Consider the following 9,404-nt stretch of genomic DNA (forward strand, 5'->3'; position numbering starts at 1 on the left):
GGTTAAAATCATATCTCTAATAGCCATTTCTCAAATGGCTTTATGAAATTCATCTCAATATTGTATAACACCAAATTTACACAATAAAGGGTAATATTTGGAAGTTACAAATTTGTAACACCAAATATGTTATATTATTTGGATATATCTCATATATCTAAATATTGTAACTCTCTATTATATGTTACAATATGTGACACTCTTTGTCACATTTATTTAATCTAAAACATTATATTATAATATAATATAATATTACATTATACTATAAAATAATATAACAATTATGTCATATTTGGTCCTAATGATATCAAGATTTATCGAAATCTTATGATTTTTGGGACCATTGATAGAAGTGGGACGATTAGAATCTATCTACGTTATGACAACTGAGATTGCTTACGTAGATAAGGTTTTAAAAAATGAGACATCAGACTTATGGCACGCTAGACTGGGACATGTTGGTTACCACAAATTAAGGGCTATGATTGAGAAAATGGTGCTCAAAGGTCTTCCACAACTTAATGTCAAAAGTGACACTGTTTGTGCCGGATGTCAATATGGGAAGGTGCACCAGTTGCTATACAAAGAGTCAAATTTCAAGTCTGCAGCCCCCTTGGAGCTAGCTAACTCTGATGTATTTGGACGAGTCAAGAAATCTTCAATTAGTGGAATGTGTTACATGGTAACGTTTATTGACGACTTCTCTAGGTATGTATGAGCTTACTTCATGAAAGAAAAATTTCAGACTAGAAAATTTTAAGGAATTTAAAGAATAAGTAGAAGGAGAAGTAGGAAGAAATATCCGATGCATGCGCACTAATAATGGGGGGGAATATACATTTGATGAGTTCTCTCAATATTTACAAAAGTATAAGATACGTCATCAGTTGACATGTCCGCATACACCACAATAAAATGGTGTAGCAGAAAGAAAGAATCGACACCTTGTTGAGACTTGTCGAAGTATGTTCCATGCAAAGAATGTGCCAAGGAGATTTTGGGCCAAAGGAATGAAAACAGCAGCCCATATCATTAACAGGCTTCCTCAACCCAAGCTTGGCTTTGTATCACCCTTTAAGAAACTTTGGAAAATAAAACCCACGATTAGTCATTTTCGTGTCTTTGGCTGTGTATGTTATGTCTTCATACCATATCACTTGTGTAGCAAATTTGATAAAAAGGCTATCAGGTGCATCATTGTTTGATATGGCAGTCAAAGAAAAGGGTGGAAATGTTGCGATTCTACTAGTGGCCAATGCTATGTATCAAGGAATGTTGTGTTTGATGAGGCATCCTCATGGTGGTCTCCTCAAATGTCCCTACTACCTGATTCAAAAGAAATTGAAGACAAACTTATTTTGAAAGAAAAAGAAGAGCAAGCAGATCAAGCAAGCCCTCATGACAAAGAACGGTTAGAGGAGTTAGGTTCCAGTAAGGAGTCAGAGCACAAGGCAATTCATAACCCTTGGAAAACAGGTGAATATCAAAGCACATAGCATGAAGATGAATCACCATAAGATGGGAGTTCGCAAAACAACCTAAGGAGGTCAACCCGACGACCAAAGCCAAATCCTAAGTACACAAATGCAGCATTGGCGAAGGAGGAGGAAAAAGAACCATTAACATATGAAGAAGCATCTCAAAGTTTTGATTGGATAAAGGCTATGGAAGAAGATGTAACTTCTCTTAAACAAAATCAAACTTAGGAGCTGGTAGTAAAGCCAAGAGATGTAAAGCCCATTTCTTGCAAATGAGTTTATAAGATCAAAACTCGTCCTGATGGATCAATTGAGAGATATAAAGCTTGCTTAGTTGCTCGAGGATTCTCTCAACAATATGGACTAGATTATGATGAGACATTTAGTCCAGTTGCAAAGATTACAATAGTACAAGTCCTACTAGCACTTGCTGGTAGCAAAGATTGGAGACTATGGCAAATGGATGTGAAAAATGCATTTCTGCATGGAGAGTTGGATCGAGAAATATATATATGGTCCAACCAAGAGGATTTGAGGATAAAGCTCACTCTGACCACATTTGTAAGTTGAAAAAGGCATTAAATGGATTAAAGTAGGATCCAAGAGAATGGTATGGAAAAATTGTTGAGCTTTTAGTAAAAAGCGAATACTCGATGGCCCATGCAGATTCTAGTTTATTTGTCAAAATGAAAGATGCAAAGATCACAGTTGTGTTGGTATACATGGATAATCTTATAATTATTGGAGACAATGAAGCGAAAATTCATCAAACAAAGGAGAATCTATTAGTTCACTTTCAAATGAAAGAGCTTGGAGAACTTAAACAATTTCTTGGTTTAGAAGTTGATCACACCAAGAAAGATTTATTTCTCTACCAGCACAAGTGCGCAAAGGATTTATTGCAAAAGTTTGGAATGCTTGCTTGCAAACCTAGATCAAAACCTATGGAAGCAAATTCCAAACTTTGTGGTCATGAAGGGAAGGAGTTGCAAGATGATACGATGTATCGACAACTTGTAGGTAGTCTAATCTACCTTACATTGACCCGACCAGATATTTCCTATGCAGTTGGAGTATTGAGCAGATATATGCAAAAACCAAAGAAACCTAATTTGGAAGAGATTCGATGAGTAATGAAATACGTCAAAGACACTATAGATTATGGAATTCTATACAAGTATAATGAAGAGATCAAGTTGATTGGTTATTGCGATGCAGATTATGCTGGAGATCATGACACGCGATGATCAATTACAGGATATGTGTTTAAGCTTGGAACAGGAGCCATATCATGGTGCAGTAAACGACAACCAACAATGTCATTATCATTCACAGAGGCAGAGTATAGAGCAACAACTATGGCAACACAAGAGAGCACGTGGTTGGTACAATTGTTAAAAGACTTACATCAACCAACCAACCAACTACAGAGTGCCATTGTAATGTGACAATCGGTCAGTCATCTGCTTACTAGAAAATCCAGTATTTCATGCAATGATAAAGCACGTGGAAGTGGATTATCATGTTCTGAGAGAAAAAGTGCTTCAAGAAGAAATAGAGATGCGACAAATCAACACAGATGATCAAGTTGCTGACATATTCACCAAAGGATTAAGCACAATCAAGTTTTCAAAATTCAGAACTCAACTAAACCTCGTCAAACGAGAAGAAGCTTAAAGATTTGGTAATGAGGGAGAGTGTTAAAAATCATTACCGTATCTAGAATGCTCTAGAGTTCTAGAATGTTCCAGAATATATTAAGAAGAACATAAAATATTCGAGAAAGTTCTTGAAGAAACTTAGAAGTCATTATTGTATCTAGAATATTCTATGAGAAATCTAGAATATTCTAGAAAATTCTTGAAGAAACTTAGAACTAATTAAAAAATATATAGAGAGTTTTAGAATCATTTAGAAAAATGTAGAAATTAGTTAAATAAATTATTAAGTTATAAAATTATAGAAAGATTTGGATGTTTCCTTTGTAGCCTATAAATACAAATGTAATGTGTGCCTAAAGAGCATGTGACAAAATAGTCCAAGTGTGTGAGATTACAAGAGTGTCTAAGAGAGTCCATTTGTTCATAGTATTCTAAGCTTGTATTACTCTTCAATAATAATAAAGTGTTGACAACTTATTATTTAGTTGATAACTTAATATTTTAGTTACTTTTTCAAACATCACTAAATATTTCGGTTATTTTCAGGTACTATTATACATTTAAAAAATCATTTAATATTAGTTACTTTCTGAAACGTGAAACTGTTTTAAATACTTTATGGTAACTTTTTTTGAATTATTATTATTTTGAACAATTGAATTCTTGTTATTTGAGTTTCATTATATTTGAATTCTTGAAAATATTATATATTCTTATTAATGTCAAAAAATTAATATCCTAGAGTCAAAATTTTATAAATTATATACATTGTATTTTGGTTTCATGTAACAAACCAAAATGGTACTCTTAGCAATCTAGTGCATTTTGTCTCTTCTTTATATATTATTTTTAGATTCGGTATTTTTAGGGGTAAAATATTTGCACCCTAAAATTTGATTAATACACCCTATTTTTATTAAAATTAGTATATATTATATTTTTTTTAACTTATGCTTCCATTTGCCTATTTTTTTTCTTTTTCATACTCTAAAAAATACATATAAATAATATATATTTTAAATATTTAAATAAAACAAAAAATATATATAAAAACTTGTTAAAAGTAAGTTTTTTTCTACAAAATTATACATTATTTTTTACAAAAAAAATATGAAAAACAATAAAAAAAAATTAATGAAACCAACAATAAAAGAAATTAAAGAATATCAAAAAAAATATTAAGAAAAAGTGTTAGAAATAATTTTAAATTTTAATTTAGTTTAATTAATGCAATGCTTATATATATATATATATATATATATATATATATATTTGGGATGCAAATTATTCCATACTAAGAAGATTATTTAAATTGTTGAATTAATTGAATCCAGTATCTTCTCCAAATATGAAAATAATGAATAAGGAATGAAATAAAAACTAATATGACTTTTCTTGTTAAGAGGAAAAAGCTTTTGAAATATATATATTTATTTATTTATTTGACAAATGATGAATTCATTAATATAAATAATCAATTATAAATGTGAAGAATTTGGAAGAATTTATTCCAAGCTAAATTCATTATCAATGTAAGTATATGTTTTGCTAGACAATAAGCTTACCGATACGAGATACATATATTAAAAATATAGTTGGAATAAAAGCTATGAATAAATTAAAAACAAGAAATAGATTAAAAAGAAAATAAACAAGAGACTAGATTATGGTACAGTAGAAAATAAGTACTTCTAAACTGATAAAACAAAAAAGAAAAAATATTAACTTAGATTTTTTTATTAAGAGTAATATAGTGGTTATTTCTGTTTTGTAATATCTAACTAATTACAGTTAGTTAGTTAAGTTGTTTTAACCATTTACTCTGCCTTTATATAGGCTCTTTCAGCACTTGTAACAAAATACTAGTACACATTGTTTTTTCATCAATACACAAAACAGAGCTTTACTTCTAATATGTTACCAGATGCGACATAAGCTTCATCTGTGATTCTCCTCAAAGCTTCAATGGTGTGAACCATAGCTACTGGACACAAACCCTCCGGCACAACTACTCTTTCGGCGACCACAGATGCCTTGTCTCCAGATGCTCCACCTTCGACGGCCATGACTCTTGAAGCACCTCCGATTCCAAATCGACCCGACCAACCATCCACTTCCAATCGTTTTTCTACCCTAGTGACTTCGGATTGACCTGTTCATGAAGATGGGAGTAGTCTCCATTTCTTGGGCACAAGAGACCACCCAGGCCTGGTTCTTGCTTCTCCTCCTCTAACAGACAAGAATTTCCAGCAATGGCGTAGGGATTTCAAGATTTCGATTGGAGACAAGAACAAGTTTGCATTCTTCAATGGCTCTCTACCACAACCAGCTCTGGATGACCCTCTTCTAAATCCATGGTTGAGATGCAATCAAATGGTAATGTCATGGATTATCCATTCTATTTCTTCCGAAATAAAAAATAGTCTTATGTTTCTTGATAGGGCAGCTGCAATGTGGTCTGAGCTCAATAACAGATTCGATCAAGGGAATGGACCATGCATATTTGAGCTCCTTGAATCTCTAATCAGTCTTCACCAAGGTGATAACTCTATAAGTGCTTACTTTACCCAATTGAAATCAATGTGGGATGAGATTAGTGAATTACGTCCTAGAACACCTTGCACTTATGATGCCTCTATCGATCACCATAATTTTCTTAACCAAGAACAAGTGTTAAAGTTTTTGACTGGCCTTAATGAATCCTTTCATGTTGTAAAAGCTCAAATCCTCCGGATTTATCCATTTCCATCTCTATCCAAAGTTTTTTCTATGATAATCCAAGAAAAACACCAAAGAAATCTTGGCTCTTCTCATCGCCAAAATTTTCTTGCTACTGCCACTTCTATACAAACTAACAATTCTCAACAATCTTCTCATAATCCATTTCAAGTTTCTTCACTGTACCCCTCTCATAATCCCTCTCATTACCCATCACAACATTCTTCTCACAATCATTCTCATTACCCCCCACAAAATTATTCTCATAAAAAAGCTCATATTCTCATTCAAACCCCTTCTCATCCCAATTTTTCAATAACAAAAAAGATACGCCCCACATGTACTCACTGTCACAAATCAGGGCATCCTAAAGAGAAGTGTTATTTTCTACATCGATTTCCTCCGAGTTATGGGGATCGATGGAAATTTGAGGCTCCATTGCAACCCCTAATCAATTAGACATCTACCTCCACTGATTGCACTACCTTGTTTTCCTCACATTGTCAACATCTCATCTCCTTACTAAGTCAGCAACTTCAACGAAATTATTCCACCAATGAGGCTCCACAACCAGTTGTCTCTAACACTTTTGGTACCTCTTTTACTTTTTCAAATAACTCTTGGATTGTTGATAGTGGGGCAATCCATCATGTTTTCTATGACATATATTGTTTTGCTTCTTTTCACACTAGTCTGATTGCTACCACAGTTACTTTTCCTAATTGCTTAAAAATAGACATTGAAAAATCGGGCACCATTTATTTGAATCACAATTTATGTCTTCATGATGTTCTATATATTCATACTTTTAAATTAAACTTATTTTATGCTAATGCATATATTACTAGCACCAATAATTCAGTGTTATTCACTCCTTCTAATTGCATAATCTAGGAACAACCAAAGACTACCACAATTGGGATTGCAAAGCGAGTTGGAAACCTTTATTTGCTACAGCAAGATACTACTTTCATTCCACCATCTCATCCTACTATTTTTTCATCTACTTCTTGTATTGATGGGGCACAATGTCATTCATGCCTTGGCCACCCTTCTATGTTGATTACAAAGAATGCTAATAAAACTTTGAATTTTTCTATCAAACAATCTTATGACAAGCGTTGTTCTACTTTCTACTTTGCAAAATAAAAAAGATTACCTTTTCCTTCCAATAATAATATGTGCTCTACGTCTCTTGAATTAATTCATTTAGATGTTTGGGGTCTGTTTCTCATAATTAGTATTGAAGGATATAGATATTTCCTCACCATAGTCGATGATTATACTAGGTACACTTGGGTTTAGATGCTAAAAACTAAAGCTGAAGTGCAAACAATAATACCTCAATTTTTTGCACTCATTTCAACTCAGTTTTCTACTTGTATCAAATCTTTAAGGACTGATAATGACAAAGAACTAAACTTGTCCTCTTTTTATGCTTCTAAGGGTATTATACACTATCACTCTTGTGTTGATCGTCCTCAACAGAATTCTGTTGTGGAACGTAAAGACCAAAAGATATTAAACATCACTAGAGCTTTAGTTTTTCAATCTAATCTTTCACTTCCATAATGGCCATTTGTTGTACAAACTGTTGTGTACGTACTTAATAGGACACCATCCTTCTTATTCAAAGGCAAGTCTTCATTTGAGTTGTTGCATCAAAAACTACCTTCCTATGACCATCTTCGCATTTTTGGGTGTCTTGCTTATGTATCCACATTACCATAAACAAGACACAAACTATCTCCTAGGTCTTGGGCTCATATCTTTATTGGGTATCCTGCAAGAATGAAGGCATGCACACTCTTAGATATTGAATCTCAATGGATTGTACATTCGAGAGATGTTATCTTTTATGAAAAAATACTAATGCTAACCATATACTTGATAAATATTTCTCTAACAATTTTTTGCCTCATTCAGATTCAACAAGCTCTAGTTCACATGTTATGCCACCTCCACCCAAAGACCCAACTATGGATGTGCCTACTACAAAATCTGATCGCCTTATTAATAAGCCATCACAACTAGTAGAGTATATATTATTATAATCTTGTTCCTTCATCCACAGTCCATCCTATTACTAATTATCTTTCTTATTACAGATTTTCCACACCATTCAAAGTTGTCATACTAGCAGCTCACATGATTTTTGAACCTACTTCTTACTCTAGTGCTTCCACAATGCTTGAATGGACAAGAGCAATGCAAATAGAACTAGATGCTCTTGAAGCCAATAATACTTGGAGTATAACCTCGCTATCTGTTGGACAACACATAGTTGGCAGCAAATGGATTTACAAAATAAAATAAAAATCCAATGGCGAGATAATGCGATACAAAGCTCGTTTAGTGGCCAAGGGCTACACACAACAAGAAGGTATTAATTATTTAGAAATTTTTTCACCAGTTGCAAAGTTCCATACTTTAAAATTACTTCTTGCATTAGCAGCCACTCATAATTGGCAATTGCATCAATTAGATATAAACAATGCTCTTTTACATGGTGATTTAGAAGATAATGTATATATGAAATCCCTCAAGGATATAAACTTAAGGGGACACTTCCTTCTAATCATGTTTGTAAACTAAATAGAAGCCTTTATGGCTAGCCTCAAAACAGTGGTTTTCCAAACTCAGCACCACTTTAATTAATGATGGCTTCAAACCGTCCCATTCAGACAATTCATTGTTTATTAAAAAAACTTCCACTTACTTTATTGCATTGATAATATATGTGGATGATATTGTTATAGCAAGCAATAACACTAATGCAGTAAGTGAGTTCAAAATTCAATTGGATTCCATTTTTAAACTAAAAGATTTAGGTCCTCTTTGTGTTTTCTTAGGCCTTGAAGTAGGCAGGTCTACTAATGGAATTTATGATTCCCAAAGACCATTTATTTTGTAGCTCTTAATGGAAATAGGTTACCTAGGAACCAAGGCACCTTCCACTCCTATGGAACCTAATATCAAACTCAGTAGTGATGGTGGCAACTTACTTTCAGACCCCACTTCTTATTGTAGCATGATTGGTAAACTCATATACTTAACCATTACTAGGTCTGACATTTCTTTTGCAGTCAAGCAACTCAGCCAATATTTAGTTTCCACCCCGAACTCCTCATCTCAAGGCAACCCAATGCATCCTTCAATATTTGAAAGGCACCCCAGGAAAAGGCATTTTCTTCCATTCAAACTCACACAACTAGATTCAAGCTCATGCAGAAACATATTTCTTACACAAAGATCTTCAGCTTAAAGCCTTTGCTGATTTCGATTGGGGTTCTTATATTGACTCACAAAGGTCCATTTTTGTTTATTGTATTTTTTTTGGGACAATCCTTCATCTCATGGAAGTCAAAGAAGCAATCTACAATGTCTCGTTCATTCGTTGAAGCTGAATATGGTTCCTTGTAAAGTAATTTGGTTCCTTGCTCTTCTCCGAGACTTTAGCAACTCTCACAATACTTATGCCATTCTCTTTTGTGACAATATGGCAATAATTCACATATCTGAAAATGATGTCTTCCATGAAAGAACC

Source organism: Humulus lupulus, chromosome 8 (assembly GCF_963169125.1).
Source record: "Humulus lupulus chromosome 8, drHumLupu1.1, whole genome shotgun sequence".
In the NCBI taxonomy this organism is placed as follows: Eukaryota; Viridiplantae; Streptophyta; class Magnoliopsida; order Rosales; family Cannabaceae; genus Humulus; species Humulus lupulus.